Source organism: Balaenoptera ricei, chromosome 16 (assembly GCF_028023285.1).
Source record: "Balaenoptera ricei isolate mBalRic1 chromosome 16, mBalRic1.hap2, whole genome shotgun sequence".
NCBI classification, from domain to species: domain Eukaryota; kingdom Metazoa; phylum Chordata; class Mammalia; order Artiodactyla; family Balaenopteridae; genus Balaenoptera; species Balaenoptera ricei.
In genome coordinates, this window is record NC_082654.1 from 70,369,393 (window position 1) to 70,387,276 (window position 17,884).

Here is a 17,884-nt window from a genome sequence, read left to right on the forward strand (position 1 = left end):
CAGCCCTGAGTCCTTGTGAATGTTAAGTGACCATTAGCTGTGAGTTTAAAGCTGCTCTTGCAGGAAACGGCCACAAGGCTGCAGCATTTCTCCTTTACCAAATTTGTTTACTAGGGAAACAGAGCCTTAATGGAAGTGGTGTTCTAGGTTGTATATTAGAATGGAATATGCCAGGAAAAAGCCCTTTAGTTTATGTCTCATTACTTCTTGTTCATATTTGTAATTGACTTTTTATTTTTTATCCCAGCAAATTTGATTACAATGGTTTGTTTGCTCTAGGTGTGCAAGATGTGGTTCTTTCACACATATACGTGTATCTATTCTTCCTCGCATCCTTTTCCCATGTAGGTTATGGCACAATGTTGAGTAGTCTCTCTCCTGGTCTTCCGTACGTCTTTGGTGGTTATATATTTCACATGGTATGTATATCTTTGTTAACCCCAATATGGTAATGTAACCAATCCTCATCCCTTTCTATTTGGTGAACCATAAGTTTTTTTAATGAATCTGTGATTGCCTTTCCCTGTGGAAATATCTTCATTGGTATCAATTTTTAAGTAACTGCAAAAAGTGATATGATAGGATATGTGTCTTTTGCTTTCTCAATGACTACAGATGGCGTGATTACGTCTAGACTCATCTATGGTGCTGCAAATGGCATTGTTTCATTTTTTTCACTAGCGAATATTCCATCTGTACATGGAGGAGTTCTTCTGTGTCCACCCATCTGTTGGCGGACTTTTTGGTTACTTCCATATCTTGGCTATTGTAATACTGTGCCATGCAGATTTGCCTGCCTGTGTCTTTCCAATTCTCTCTTCTTAGATTATAGGTCGAGGAGTGGGCCTGCTGGATCATATGGTAGCTCAATGTTGACCTTTTTAATGCACCTCCATTCTGTTCTATTTCGTGGCCCTTTCCAAGTTACGTCCCCCTTGAGGTTGAGGGTATGCATTTCTCTACAACACCTTCAGCATTTATTGTTTGTTGTTTTCTTGCTGATGGTTATTCTGACAATTGTGATCTGATACCTCTTTGTGGTTGAATTCGCACGTGCCTCATAATCCTTTGAAATTGAGCTTGAAGGCAAGTCCTATTTATTTTTCAAGCTGTGATTAACCCTTAGTTCTTCAAAGTGTTCTCTTAAAGTATGTGTCACATTTTGAAATGTTTTGGCCATTACCTCCCTCAAGACATTTTGAGGGCAGGTTTCATTTACAGTCCTGCATTACTTCTTCCTATGAAATGACCATTAGCACAGGCTTTAAAGCTGCTTTTGCAGGTAACTGCCATAGGGTGGCAGCCTTTCTATGTTCCCCACCCTTGTAACTAGGGGAAAGCCCTTGCGGCCTGTGGTGTTTCTCGGTTATAAATTAGAGTGGAGTGTGCCTGGACAAACCCACACAAGCTGATGTCTCTTTACTTTTGTTGGATTTTTAAATTTAATTTTTATTTTTTATTAGAGTAATTTTCCACTGTGTATGTGGACCACTTCTACTTTGTGCATTCCTCGGTTGATGGACATTTTCATTGCTTCCAATTGTTGGCTATGGTAAATATTGTTGGAGTGCATGATTGCCAACCTGTGACTTTTTGATTCTCATTTTCTCAGGTGATAGGCCCAGCAGTGGGTGTGATTCATTGACTGGTAGCACTGTGTTTCCCTTTTCAAAGCACCTACTTTGTGTTTTCATTAGTGGCTCTTACCACGTCCCCCTTAGAATCGAGGGTACGCATTTCTCCACAATCGCTTCAGCATTTATTGTTTGCAGCATTTATGCTAATGGCCCTACTGGCTGCTGTGAGCTGATAGGGTTTTGTAATTTGGGTTTGCATGTCTTTGAAAATTCGTAGAACTCATCATTTTTCTCCGCCGTTTTCTGTTAAAAAAAAGGAAACAATTGGGAGTACAATATAACTCTTGCTATTGTCTTCTTGGTAGGTTGCCCTCTTTTGAATTTTTTGGTCGATTTTCCACCTCAGACTTTTTTAGAGAGCAGGTGTCATTTCCCGAACTGCAAGTTTGGTGAATATTTAGTGACCTTTAGCAATGGGTTTAAAGCTGATGTTGTGGGAGGTGGCCTCAAGCAGGCAGCATTTCTCCATACACAAATCTGGGTACTAGGGCAGCAGAGTCTTTCTGGAAGTCGTGTTCCTAGGTTGTAAATTACACTGGAATATGCATGCAGAAACCCCCATTAGTTTATGTCTCATTATTTCTTCTTGGTTTTAATTTTTTTTTTTAATTGGGGTAAAGCTTAGAATATTGTCTGTCCTAGGTGTACACAATCTGGTTCATTTGTACCTTATATATGTCTATTCAAGTACAGATCCTCTTCCCATGTAAAATGTTACAGAGAGTTCCGCAGACCTCCCTTGCTATATGGTCGGTCTTTTTGAGATATGTATAAAATATGTGTTTGTATACATATAGTAACACTAATCTTAATTTATCCATTCCCCCCACCTTTCCTTTTAGATGAGCATAGTTTGTTTTCTAAGTCTGTGAGTGTCTTTCTCTGTGGAAATATGTTCATTTGTGTCAGTTATTAGATAACGCCTATAAGTGATATCATAGAATATAGGTCTTTTGCTTTCCGACTTACCTCATGTTTCGTGATTATTTCCAGACTCATTTGTGGTGCCTCAGAGAGCAATGCTTCATTGTCTTCCATGGCTAATATTCCATTGTGTACATGGACCACTTCTTTATCCATTCACCTGTTGTTGGACATTTTGATTGCTTCACTGTCTTGGCTATTGTGAATAAGGCTGCACTGCAGCTTTTGCGGCCTGTGTCTTCTCGATTCTTGTCTTCTCAGGTGAGAAGTCCAATGATGCGCCTGCTGGATTGAATGGTACCTCCATTTTTACTTTTAAACACAGCTTCTTTCTTTTCTCATTATTGGCTGTTACCCCTTTACGTCTCACCAGCAGGTAGAGGGTACACAGTTCTCTGAAACCCCTTCAGCATTTATTGTTTGTAGACTTTTTGCTGATGGTCAGTCGACTGGTGTAAGTTGAAACTTTTTGTAGATTAGATTGCATGCGTCTAACACTCCCTGAGGTTGAGCTTTTATTCATTTTACTTTTTTTTTTAAAAAGTGTGTGAGTAAAACTTAACTCTTCATAATCTCTTCTTGAAACATTTGCCAGTTTTGAATTGTTTTGTCCATTCCCTACTTCAGCACCAATTTTTAGACCAAGTGTCCTTTACAGCCCTGAGTCCTTGTGAATGTTAAGTGACCATTAGCTGTGAGTTTAAAGCTGCTCTTGCAGGAAACGGCCACAAGTTGGCAGCATTTCTCCTTTACCAAATTTGTTTACTAGGGAAACAGAGCCTTAATGGAAGTGGTGTTCTAGGTTGTATATTAGAATGGAATATGCCAGGAAAAAGCCCTTTAGTTTATGTCTCATTACTTCTTGTTCATATTTGTAATTGACTTTTTATTTTTTATCCCAGCAAATTTGATTACAATGGTTTGTTTGCTCTAGGTGTGCAAGATGTGGTTCTTTCACACATATACGTGTATCTATTCTTCCTCGCATCCTTTTCCCATGTAGGTTATGGCACAATGTTGAGTAGTCTCTCTCCTGGTCTTCCGTACGTCTTTGGTGGTTATATATTTCACATGGTATGTATATCTTTGTTAACCCCAATATGGTAATGTAACCAATCCTCATCCCTTTCTATTTGGTGAACCATAAGTTTTTTTAATGAATCTGTGATTGCCTTTCCCTGTGGAAATATCTTCATTGGTATCAATTTTTAAGTAACTGCAAAAAGTGATATGATAGGATATGTGTCTTTTGCTTTCTCAATGACTACAGATGGCGTGATTACGTCTAGACTCATCTATGGTGCTGCAAATGGCATTGTTTCATTTTTTTCACTAGCGAATATTCCATCTGTACATGGAGGAGTTCTTCTGTGTCCACCCATCTGTTGGCGGACTTTTTGGTTACTTCCATATCTTGGCTATTGTAATACTGTGCCATGCAGATTTGCCTGCCTGTGTCTTTCCAATTCTCTCTTCTTAGATTATAGGTCGAGGAGTGGGCCTGCTGGATCATATGGTAGCTCAATGTTGACCTTTTTAATGCACCTCCATTCTGTTCTATTTCGTGGCCCTTTCCAAGTTACGTCCCCCTTGAGGTTGAGGGTATGCATTTCTCTACAACACCTTCAGCATTTATTGTTTGTTGTTTTCTTGCTGATGGTTATTCTGACAATTGTGATCTGATACCTCTTTGTGGTTGAATTCGCACGTGCCTCATAATCCTTTGAAATTGAGCTTGAAGGCAAGTCCTATTTATTTTTCAAGCTGTGATTAACCCTTAGTTCTTCAAAGTGTTCTCTTAAAGTATGTGTCACATTTTGAAATGTTTTGGCCATTACCTCCCTCAAGACATTTTGAGGGCAGGTTTCATTTACAGTCCTGCATTACTTCTTCCTATGAAATGACCATTAGCACAGGCTTTAAAGCTGCTTTTGCAGGTAACTGCCATAGGGTGGCAGCCTTTCTATGTTCCCCACCCTTGTAACTAGGGGAAAGCCCTTGCGGCCTGTGGTGTTTCTCGGTTATAAATTAGAGTGGAGTGTGCCTGGACAAACCCACACAAGCTGATGTCTCTTTACTTTTGTTGGATTTTTAAATTTAATTTTTATTTTTTATTAGAGTAATTTTCCACTGTGTATGTGGACCACTTCTACTTTGTGCATTCCTCGGTTGATGGACATTTTCATTGCTTCCAATTGTTGGCTATGGTAAATATTGTTGGAGTGCATGATTGCCAACCTGTGACTTTTTGATTCTCATTTTCTCAGGTGATAGGCCCAGCAGTGGGTGTGATTCATTGACTGGTAGCACTGTGTTTCCCTTTTCAAAGCACCTACTTTGTGTTTTCATTAGTGGCTCTTACCACGTCCCCCTTAGAATCGAGGGTACGCATTTCTCCACAATCGCTTCAGCATTTATTGTTTGCAGCATTTATGCTAATGGCCCTACTGGCTGCTGTGAGCTGATAGGGTTTTGTAATTTGGGTTTGCATGTCTTTGAAAATTCGTAGAACTCATCATTTTTCTCCGCCGTTTTCTGTTAAAAAAAAGGAAACAATTGGGAGTACAATATAACTCTTGCTATTGTCTTCTTGGTAGGTTGCCCTCTTTTGAATTTTTTGGTCGATTTTCCACCTCAGACTTTTTTAGAGAGCAGGTGTCATTTCCCGAACTGCAAGTTTGGTGAATATTTAGTGACCTTTAGCAATGGGTTTAAAGCTGATGTTGTGGGAGGTGGCCTCAAGCAGGCAGCATTTCTCCATACACAAATCTGGGTACTAGGGCAGCAGAGTCTTTCTGGAAGTCGTGTTCCTAGGTTGTAAATTACACTGGAATATGCATGCAGAAACCCCCATTAGTTTATGTCTCATTATTTCTTCTTGGTTTTAATTTTTTTTTTTAATTGGGGTAAAGCTTAGAATATTGTCTGTCCTAGGTGTACACAATCTGGTTCATTTGTACCTTATATATGTCTATTCAAGTACAGATCCTCTTCCCATGTAAAATGTTACAGAGAGTTCCGCAGACCTCCCTTGCTATATGGTCGGTCTTTTTGAGATATGTATAAAATATGTGTTTGTATACATATAGTAACACTAATCTTAATTTATCCATTCCCCCCACCTTTCCTTTTAGATGAGCATAGTTTGTTTTCTAAGTCTGTGAGTGTCTTTCTCTGTGGAAATATGTTCATTTGTGTCAGTTATTAGATAACGCCTATAAGTGATATCATAGAATATAGGTCTTTTGCTTTCCGACTTACCTCATGTTTCGTGATTATTTCCAGACTCATTTGTGGTGCCTCAGAGAGCAATGCTTCATTGTCTTCCATGGCTAATATTCCATTGTGTACATGGACCACTTCTTTATCCATTCACCTGTTGTTGGACATTTTGATTGCTTCACTGTCTTGGCTATTGTGAATAAGGCTGCACTGCAGCTTTTGCGGCCTGTGTCTTCTCGATTCTTGTCTTCTCAGGTGAGAAGTCCAATGATGCGCCTGCTGGATTGAATGGTACCTCCATTTTTACTTTTAAACACAGCTTCTTTCTTTTCTCATTATTGGCTGTTACCCCTTTACGTCTCACCAGCAGGTAGAGGGTACACAGTTCTCTGAAACCCCTTCAGCATTTATTGTTTGTAGACTTTTTGCTGATGGTCAGTCGACTGGTGTAAGTTGAAACTTTTTGTAGATTAGATTGCATGCGTCTAACACTCCCTGAGGTTGAGCTTTTATTCATTTTACTTTTTTTTTTAAAAAGTGTGTGAGTAAAACTTAACTCTTCATAATCTCTTCTTGAAACATTTGCCAGTTTTGAATTGTTTTGTCCATTCCCTACTTCAGCACCAATTTTTAGACCAAGTGTCCTTTACAGCCCTGAGTCCTTGTGAATGTTAAGTGACCATTAGCTGTGAGTTTAAAGCTGCTCTTGCAGGAAACGGCCACAAGGCTGCAGCATTTCTCCTTTACCAAATTTGTTTACTAGGGAAACAGAGCCTTAATGGAAGTGGTGTTCTAGGTTGTATATTAGAATGGAATATGCCAGGAAAAAGCCCTTTAGTTTATGTCTCATTACTTCTTGTTCATATTTGTAATTGACTTTTTATTTTTTATCCCAGCAAATTTGATTACAATGGTTTGTTTGCTCTAGGTGTGCAAGATGTGGTTCTTTCACACATATACGTGTATCTATTCTTCCTCGCATCCTTTTCCCATGTAGGTTATGGCACAATGTTGAGTAGTCTCTCTCCTGGTCTTCCGTACGTCTTTGGTGGTTATATATTTCACATGGTATGTATATCTTTGTTAACCCCAATATGGTAATGTAACCAATCCTCATCCCTTTCTATTTGGTGAACCATAAGTTTTTTTTAATGAATCTGTGATTGCCTTTCCCTGTGGAAATATCTTCATTGGTATCAATTTTTAAGTAACTGCAAAAAGTGATATGATAGGATATGTGTCTTTTGCTTTCTCAATGACTACAGATGGCGTGATTACGTCTAGACTCATCTATGGTGCTGCAAATGGCATTGTTTCATTTTTTTCACTAGCGAATATTCCATCTGTACATGGAGGAGTTCTTCTGTGTCCACCCATCTGTTGGTGGACTTTTTGGTTACTTCCATATCTTGGCTATTGTAATACTGTGCCATGCAGATTTGCCTGCCTGTGTCTTTCCAATTCTCTCTTCTTAGATTATAGGTCGAGGAGTGGGCCTGCTGGATCATATGGTAGCTCAATGTTGACCTTTTTAATGCACCTCCATTCTGTTCTATTTCGTGGCCCTTTCCAAGTTACGTCCCCCTTGAGGTTGAGGGTATGCATTTCTCTACAACACCTTCAGCATTTATTGTTTGTTGTTTTCTTGCTGATGGTTATTCTGACAATTGTGATCTGATACCTCTTTGTGGTTGAATTCGCACGTGCCTCATAATCCTTTGAAATTGAGCTTGAAGGCAAGTCCTATTTATTTTTCAAGCTGTGATTAACCCTTAGTTCTTCAAAGTGTTCTCTTAAAGTATGTGTCACATTTTGAAATGTTTTGGCCATTACCTCCCTCAAGACATTTTGAGGGCAGGTTTCATTTACAGTCCTGCATTACTTCTTCCTATGAAATGACCATTAGCACAGGCTTTAAAGCTGCTTTTGCAGGTAACTGCCATAGGGTGGCAGCCTTTCTATGTTCCCCACCCTTGTAACTAGGGGAAAGCCCTTGCGGCCTGTGGTGTTTCTCGGTTATAAATTAGAGTGGAGTGTGCCTGGACAAACCCACACAAGCTGATGTCTCTTTACTTTTGTTGGATTTTTAAATTTAATTTTTATTTTTTATTAGAGTAATTTTCCACTGTGTATGTGGACCACTTCTACTTTGTGCATTCCTCGGTTGATGGACATTTTCATTGCTTCCAATTGTTGGCTATGGTAAATATTGTTGGAGTGCATGATTGCCAACCTGTGACTTTTTGATTCTCATTTTCTCAGGTGATAGGCCCAGCAGTGGGTGTGATTCATTGACTGGTAGCACTGTGTTTCCCTTTTCAAAGCACCTACTTTGTGTTTTCATTAGTGGCTCTTACCACGTCCCCCTTAGAATCGAGGGTACGCATTTCTCCACAATCGCTTCAGCATTTATTGTTTGCAGCATTTATGCTAATGGCCCTACTGGCTGCTGTGAGCTGATAGGGTTTTGTAATTTGGGTTTGCATGTCTTTGAAAATTCGTAGAACTCATCATTTTTCTCCGCCGTTTTCTGCTAAAAAAAAGGAAACAATTGGGAGTACAATATAACTCTTGCTATTGTCTTCTTGGTAGGTTGCCCTCTTTTGAATTTTTTGGTCGATTTTCCACCTCAGACATTTTTAGAGAGCAGGTGTCATTTCCCGAACTGCAAGTTTGGTGAATATTTAGTGACCTTTAGCAATGGGTTTAAAGCTGATGTTGTGGGAGGTGGCCTCAAGCAGGCAGCATTTCTCCATACACAAATCTGGGTACTAGGGCAGCAGAGTCTTTCTGGAAGTCGTGTTCCTAGGTTGTAAATTACACTGGAATATGCATGCAGAAACCCCCATTAGTTTATGTCTCATTATTTCTTCTTGGTTTTAATTTTTTTTTTTAATTGGGGTAAAGCTTAGAATATTGTCTGTCCTAGGTGTACACAATCTGGTTCATTTGTACCTTATATATGTCTATTCAAGTACAGATCCTCTTCCCATGTAAAATGTTACAGAGAGTTCCGCAGACCTCCCTTGCTATATGGTCGGTCTTTTTGAGATATGTATAAAATATGTGTTTGTATACATATAGTAACACTAATCTTAATTTATCCATTCCCCCCACCTTTCCTTTTAGATGAGCATAGTTTGTTTTCTAAGTCTGTGAGTGTCTTTCTCTGTGGAAATATGTTCATTTGTGTCAGTTATTAGATAACGCCTAAAAGTGATATCATAGAATATAGGTCTTTTGCTTTCCGACTTACCTCATGTTTCGTGATTATTTCCAGACTCATTTGTGGTGCCTCAGAGAGCAATGCTTCATTGTCTTCCATGGCTAATATTCCATTGTGTACATGGACCACTTCTTTATCCATTCACCTGTTGTTGGACATTTTGATTGCTTCACTGTCTTGGCTATTGTGAATAAGGCTGCACTGCAGCTTTTGCGGCCTGTGTCTTCTCGATTCTTGTCTTCTCAGGTGAGAAGTCCAATGATGCGCCTGCTGGATTGAATGGTACCTCCATTTTTACTTTTAAACACAGCTTCTTTCTTTTCTCATTATTGGCTGTTACCCCTTTACATCTCACCAGCAGATAGAGGGTACACAGTTCTCTGAAACCCCTTCAGCATTTATTGTTTGTAGACTTTTTGCTGATGGTCAGTCGACTGGTGTAAGTTGAAACTTTTTGTAGATTAGATTGCATGCGTCTAACACTCCCTGAGGTTGAGCTTTTATTCATTTTACTTTTTTTTTTAAAAAGTGTGTGAGTAAAACTTAACTCTTCATAATCTCTTCTTGAAACATTTGCCAGTTTTGAATTGTTTTGTCCATTCCCTACTTCAGCACCAATTTTTAGACCAAGTGTCCTTTACAGCCCTGAGTCCTTGTGAATGTTAAGTGACCATTAGCTGTGAGTTTAAAGCTGCTCTTGCAGGAAACGGCCACAAGGCTGCAGCATTTCTCCTTTACCAAATTTGTTTACTAGGGAAACAGAGCCTTAATGGAAGTGGTGTTCTAGGTTGTATATTAGAATGGAATATGCCAGGAAAAAGCCCTTTAGTTTATGTCTCATTACTTCTTGTTCATATTTGTAATTGACTTTTTATTTTTTATCCCAGCAAATTTGATTACAATGGTTTGTTTGCTCTAGGTGTGCAAGATGTGGTTCTTTCACACATATACGTGTATCTATTCTTCCTCGCATCCTTTTCCCATGTAGGTTATGGCACAATGTTGAGTAGTCTCTCTCCTGGTCTTCCGTACGTCTTTGGTGGTTATATATTTCACATGGTATGTATATCTTTGTTAACCCCAATATGGTAATGTAACCAATCCTCATCCCTTTCTATTTGGTGAACCATAAGTTTTTTTTAATGAATCTGTGATTGCCTTTCCCTGTGGAAATATCTTCATTGGTATCAATTTTTAAGTAACTGCAAAAAGTGATATGATAGGATATGTGTCTTTTGCTTTCTCAATGACTACAGATGGCGTGATTACGTCTAGACTCATCTATGGTGCTGCAAATGGCATTGTTTCATTTTTTTCACTAGCGAATATTCCATCTGTACATGGAGGAGTTCTTCTGTGTCCACCCATCTGTTGGTGGACTTTTTGGTTACTTCCATATCTTGGCTATTGTAATACTGTGCCATGCAGATTTGCCTGCCTGTGTCTTTCCAATTCTCTCTTCTTAGATTATAGGTCGAGGAGTGGGCCTGCTGGATCATATGGTAGCTCAATGTTGACCTTTTTAATGCACCTCCATTCTGTTCTATTTCGTGGCCCTTTCCAAGTTACGTCCCCCTTGAGGTTGAGGGTATGCATTTCTCTACAACACCTTCAGCATTTATTGTTTGTTGTTTTCTTGCTGATGGTTATTCTGACAATTGTGATCTGATACCTCTTTGTGGTTGAATTCGCACGTGCCTCATAATCCTTTGAAATTGAGCTTGAAGGCAAGTCCTATTTATTTTTCAAGCTGTGATTAACCCTTAGTTCTTCAAAGTGTTCTCTTAAAGTATGTGTCACATTTTGAAATGTTTTGGCCATTACCTCCCTCAAGACATTTTGAGGGCAGGTTTCATTTACAGTCCTGCATTACTTCTTCCTATGAAATGACCATTAGCACAGGCTTTAAAGCTGCTTTTGCAGGTAACTGCCATAGGGTGGCAGCCTTTCTATGTTCCCCACCCTTGTAACTAGGGGAAAGCCCTTGCGGCCTGTGGTGTTTCTCGGTTATAAATTAGAGTGGAGTGTGCCTGGACAAACCCACACAAGCTGATGTCTCTTTACTTTTGTTGGATTTTTAAATTTAATTTTTATTTTTTATTAGAGTAATTTTCCACTGTGTATGTGGACCACTTCTACTTTGTGCATTCCTCGGTTGATGGACATTTTCATTGCTTCCAATTGTTGGCTATGGTAAATATTGTTGGAGTGCATGATTGCCAACCTGTGACTTTTTGATTCTCATTTTCTCAGGTGATAGGCCCAGCAGTGGGTGTGATTCATTGACTGGTAGCACTGTGTTTCCCTTTTCAAAGCACCTACTTTGTGTTTTCATTAGTGGCTCTTACCACGTCCCCCTTAGAATCGAGGGTACGCATTTCTCCACAATCGCTTCAGCATTTATTGTTTGCAGCATTTATGCTAATGGCCCTACTGGCTGCTGTGAGCTGATAGGGTTTTGTAATTTGGGTTTGCATGTCTTTGAAAATTCGTAGAACTCATCATTTTTCTCCGCCGTTTTCTGTTAAAAAAAAGGAAACAATTGGGAGTACAATATAACTCTTGCTATTGTCTTCTTGGTAGGTTGCCCTCTTTTGAATTTTTTGGTCGATTTTCCACCTCAGACTTTTTTAGAGAGCAGGTGTCATTTCCCGAACTGCAAGTTTGGTGAATATTTAGTGACCTTTAGCAATGGGTTTAAAGCTGATGTGGGAGGTGGCCTCAAGCAGGCAGCATTTCTCCATACACAAATCTGGGTACTAGGGCAGCAGAGTCTTTCTGGAAGTCGTGTTCCTAGGTTGTAAATTACACTGGAATATGCATGCAGAAACCCCCATTAGTTTATGTCTCATTATTTCTTCTTGGTTTTAATTTTTTTTTTTAATTGGGGTAAAGCTTAGAATATTGTCTGTCCTAGGTGTACACAATCTGGTTCATTTGTACCTTATATATGTCTATTCAAGTACAGATCCTCTTCCCATGTAAAATGTTACAGAGAGTTCCGCAGACCTCCCTTGCTATATGGTCGGTCTTTTTGAGATATGTATAAAATATGTGTTTGTATACATATAGTAACACTAATCTTAATTTATCCATTCCCCCCACCTTTCCTTTTAGATGAGCATAGTTTGTTTTCTAAGTCTGTGAGTGTCTTTCTCTGTGGAAATATGTTCATTTGTGTCAGTTATTAGATAACGCCTATAAGTGATATCATAGAATATAGGTCTTTTGCTTTCCGACTTACCTCATGTTTCGTGATTATTTCCAGACTCATTTGTGGTGCCTCAGAGAGCAATGCTTCATTGTCTTCCATGGCTAATATTCCATTGTGTACATGGACCACTTCTTCTTTATCCATTCACCTGTTGTTGGACATTTTGATTGCTTCACTGTCTTGGCTATTGTGAATAAGGCTGCACTGCAGCTTTTGCGGCCTGTGTCTTCTCGATTCTTGTCTTCTCAGGTGAGACGTCCAATGATGCGCCTGCTGGATTGAATGGTGCCTCCATTTTTACTTTTAAACACAGCTCCTTTCTTTTCTCATTATTGGCTGTTACCCCTTTACGTCTCACCAGCAGGTAGAGGGTACACAGTTCTCTGAAACCCCTTCAGCATTTATTGTTTGTAGACTTTTTGCTGATGGTCAGTCGACTGCTGTCAGTTGAAACTTTTTCTGGATTAGATTGCATGCGTCTAACACTCCCTGAGGTTGAGCTTTTATCCATTTTCCTTTTTTTTTAAAAGAGTGTGAGTAAAACTTAACTCTTCATAATCTCTTCTTGAAACATTTGCCTGTTTTGAATTGTTTTGTCCATTCCCTACTTCAGCACCAATTTTTAGGGCAAGTGTCCTTTACAGCCCTGAGTCCTTGTGAATGTTAAGTGACCATTAGCTGTGAGTTTAAAGCTGCTCTTGCAGGAAACGGCCACAAGTTGGCAGCATTTCTCCTTTACCAAATTTGTTTACTAGGGAAACAGAGCCTTAATGGAAGTGGTGTTCTAGGTTGTATATTAGAATGGAATATGCCAGGAAAAAGCCCTTTAGTTTATGTCTCATTACTTCTTGTTCATATTTGTAATTGACTTTTTATTTTTTATCCCAGCAAATTTGATTACAATGGTTTGTTTGCTCTAGGTGTGCAAGATGTGGTTCTTTCACACATATACGTGTATCTATTCTTCCTCGCATCCTTTTCCCATGTAGGTTATGGCACAATGTTGAGTAGTCTCTCTCCTGGTCTTCCGTACGTCTTTGGTGGTTATATATTTCACATGGTATGTATATCTTTGTTAACCCCAATATGGTAATGTAACCAATCCTCATCCCTTTCTATTTGGTGAACCATAAGTTTTTTTAATGAATCTGTGATTGCCTTTCCCTGTGGAAATATCTTCATTGGTATCAATTTTTAAGTAACTGCAAAAAGTGATATGATAGGATATGTGTCTTTTGCTTTCTCAATGACTACAGATGGCGTGATTACGTCTAGACTCATCTATGGTGCTGCAAATGGCATTGTTTCATTTTTTTCACTAGCGAATATTCCATCTGTACATGGAGGAGTTCTTCTGTGTCCACCCATCTGTTGGCGGACTTTTTGGTTACTTCCATATCTTGGCTATTGTAATACTGTGCCATGCAGATTTGCCTGCCTGTGTCTTTCCAATTCTCTCTTCTTAGATTATAGGTCGAGGAGTGGGCCTGCTGGATCATATGGTAGCTCAATGTTGACCTTTTTAATGCACCTCCATTCTGTTCTATTTCGTGGCCCTTTCCAAGTTACGTCCCCCTTGAGGTTGAGGGTATGCATTTCTCTACAACACCTTCAGCATTTATTGTTTGTTGTTTTCTTGCTGATGGTTATTCTGACAATTGTGATCTGATACCTCTTTGTGGTTGAATTCGCACGTGCCTCATAATCCTTTGAAATTGAGCTTGAAGGCAAGTCCTATTTATTTTTCAAGCTGTGATTAACCCTTAGTTCTTCAAAGTGTTCTCTTAAAGTATGTGTCACATTTTGAAATGTTTTGGCCATTACCTCCCTCAAGACATTTTGAGGGCAGGTTTCATTTACAGTCCTGCATTACTTCTTCCTATGAAATGACCATTAGCACAGGCTTTAAAGCTGCTTTTGCAGGTAACTGCCATAGGGTGGCAGCCTTTCTATGTTCCCCACCCTTGTAACTAGGGGAAAGCCCTTGCGGCCTGTGGTGTTTCTCGGTTATAAATTAGAGTGGAGTGTGCCTGGACAAACCCACACAAGCTGATGTCTCTTTACTTTTGTTGGATTTTTAAATTTAATTTTTATTTTTTATTAGAGTAATTTTCCACTGTGTATGTGGACCACTTCTACTTTGTGCATTCCTCGGTTGATGGACATTTTCATTGCTTCCAATTGTTGGCTATGGTAAATATTGTTGGAGTGCATGATTGCCAACCTGTGACTTTTTGATTCTCATTTTCTCAGGTGATAGGCCCAGCAGTGGGTGTGATTCATTGACTGGTAGCACTGTGTTTCCCTTTTCAAAGCACCTACTTTGTGTTTTCATTAGTGGCTCTTACCACGTCCCCCTTAGAATCGAGGGTACGCATTTCTCCACAATCGCTTCAGCATTTATTGTTTGCAGCATTTATGCTAATGGCCCTACTGGCTGCTGTGAGCTGATAGGGTTTTGTAATTTGGGTTTGCATGTCTTTGAAAATTCGTAGAACTCATCATTTTTCTCCGCCGTTTTCTGTTAAAAAAAAGGAAACAATTGGGAGTACAATATAACTCTTGCTATTGTCTTCTTGGTAGGTTGCCCTCTTTTGAATTTTTTGGTCGATTTTCCACCTCAGACTTTTTTAGAGAGCAGGTGTCATTTCCCGAACTGCAAGTTTGGTGAATATTTAGTGACCTTTAGCAATGGGTTTAAAGCTGATGTTGTGGGAGGTGGCCTCAAGCAGGCAGCATTTCTCCATACACAAATCTGGGTACTAGGGCAGCAGAGTCTTTCTGGAAGTCGTGTTCCTAGGTTGTAAATTACACTGGAATATGCATGCAGAAACCCCCATTAGTTTATGTCTCATTATTTCTTCTTGGTTTTAATTTTTTTTTTTAATTGGGGTAAAGCTTAGAATATTGTCTGTCCTAGGTGTACACAATCTGGTTCATTTGTACCTTATATATGTCTATTCAAGTACAGATCCTCTTCCCATGTAAAATGTTACAGAGAGTTCCGCAGACCTCCCTTGCTATATGGTCGGTCTTTTTGAGATATGTATAAAATATGTGTTTGTATACATATAGTAACACTAATCTTAATTTATCCATTCCCCCCACCTTTCCTTTTAGATGAGCATAGTTTGTTTTCTAAGTCTGTGAGTGTCTTTCTCTGTGGAAATATGTTCATTTGTGTCAGTTATTAGATAACGCCTATAAGTGATATCATAGAATATAGGTCTTTTGCTTTCCGACTTACCTCATGTTTCGTGATTATTTCCAGACTCATTTGTGGTGCCTCAGAGAGCAATGCTTCATTGTCTTCCATGGCTAATATTCCATTGTGTACATGGACCACTTCTTTATCCATTCACCTGTTGTTGGACATTTTGATTGCTTCACTGTCTTGGCTATTGTGAATAAGGCTGCACTGCAGCTTTTGCGGCCTGTGTCTTCTCGATTCTTGTCTTCTCAGGTGAGAAGTCCAATGATGCGCCTGCTGGATTGAATGGTACCTCCATTTTTACTTTTAAACACAGCTTCTTTCTTTTCTCATTATTGGCTGTTACCCCTTTACATCTCACCAGCAGGTAGAGGGTACACAGTTCTCTGAAACCCCTTCAGCATTTATTGTTTGTAGACTTTTTGCTGATGGTCAGTCGACTGGTGTAAGTTGAAACTTTTTGTAGATTAGATTGCATGCGTCTAACACTCCCTGAGGTTGAGCTTTTATTCATTTTACTTTTTTTTTAAAAAAGTGTGTGAGTAAAACTTAACTCTTCATAATCTCTTCTTGAAACATTTGCCAGTTTTGAATTGTTTTGTCCATTCCCTACTTCAGCACCAATTTTTAGACCAAGTGTCCTTTACAGCCCTGAGTCCTTGTGAATGTTAAGTGACCATTAGCTGTGAGTTTAAAGCTGCTCTTGCAGGAAACGGCCACAAGGCTGCAGCATTTCTCCTTTACCAAATTTGTTTACTAGGGAAACAGAGCCTTAATGGAAGTGGTGTTCTAGGTTGTATATTAGAATGGAATATGCCAGGAAAAAGCCCTTTAGTTTATGTCTCATTACTTCTTGTTCATATTTGTAATTGACTTTTTATTTTTTATCCCAGCAAATTTGATTACAATGGTTTGTTTGCTCTAGGTGTGCAAGATGTGGTTCTTTCACACATATACGTGTATCTATTCTTCCTCGCATCCTTTTCCCATGTAGGTTATGGCACAATGTTGAGTAGTCTCTCTCCTGGTCTTCCGTACGTCTTTGGTGGTTATATATTTCACATGGTATGTATATCTTTGTTAACCCCAATATGGTAATGTAACCAATCCTCATCCCTTTCTATTTGGTGAACCATAAGTTTTTTTTAATGAATCTGTGATTGCCTTTCCCTGTGGAAATATCTTCATTGGTATCAATTTTTAAGTAACTGCAAAAAGTGATATGATAGGATATGTGTCTTTTGCTTTCTCAATGACTACAGATGGCGTGATTACGTCTAGACTCATCTATGGTGCTGCAAATGGCATTGTTTCATTTTTTTCACTAGCGAATATTCCATCTGTACATGGAGGAGTTCTTCTGTGTCCACCCATCTGTTGGTGGACTTTTTGGTTACTTCCATATCTTGGCTATTGTAATACTGTGCCATGCAGATTTGCCTGCCTGTGTCTTTCCAATTCTCTCTTCTTAGATTATAGGTCGAGGAGTGGGCCTGCTGGATCATATGGTAGCTCAATGTTGACCTTTTTAATGCACCTCCATTCTGTTCTATTTCGTGGCCCTTTCCAAGTTACGTCCCCCTTGAGGTTGAGGGTATGCATTTCTCTACAACACCTTCAGCATTTATTGTTTGTTGTTTTCTTGCTGATGGTTATTCTGACAATTGTGATCTGATATCTCTTTGTGGTTGGATTCGCACGTGCCTCATAATCCTTTGAAATTGAGCTTGAAGGCAAGTCCTATTTATTTTTCAAGCTGTGATTAACCCTTAGTTCTTCAAAGTGTTCTCTTAAAGTATGTGTCACATTTTGAAATGTTTTGGCCATTACCTCCCTCAAGACATTTTGAGGGCAGGTTTCATTTACAGTCCTGCATTACTTCTTCCTATGAAATGACCATTAGCACAGGCTTTAAAGCTGCTTTTGCAGGTAACTGCCATAGGGTGGCAGCCTTTCTATGTTCCCCACCCTTGTAACTAGGGGAAAGCCCTTGCGGCCTGTGGTGTTTCTCGGTTATAAATTAGAGTGGAGTGTGCCTGGACAAACCCACACAAGCTGATGTCTCTTTACTTTTGTTGGATTTTTAAATTTAATTTTTATTTTTTATTAGAGTAATTTTCCACTGTGTATGTGGACCACTTCTACTTTGTGCATTCCTCGGTTGATGGACATTTTCATTGCTTCCAATTGTTGGCTATGGTAAATATTGTTGGAGTGCATGATTGCCAACCTGTGACTTTTTGATTCTCATTTTCTCAGGTGATAGGCCCAGCAGTGGGTGTGATTCATTGACTGGTAGCACTGTGTTTCCCTTTTCAAAGCACCTACTTTGTGTTTTCATTAGTGGCTCTTACCACGTCCCCCTTAGAATCGAGGGTACGCATTTCTCCACAATCGCTTCAGCATTTATTGTTTGCAGCATTTATGCTAATGGCCCTACTGGCTGCTGT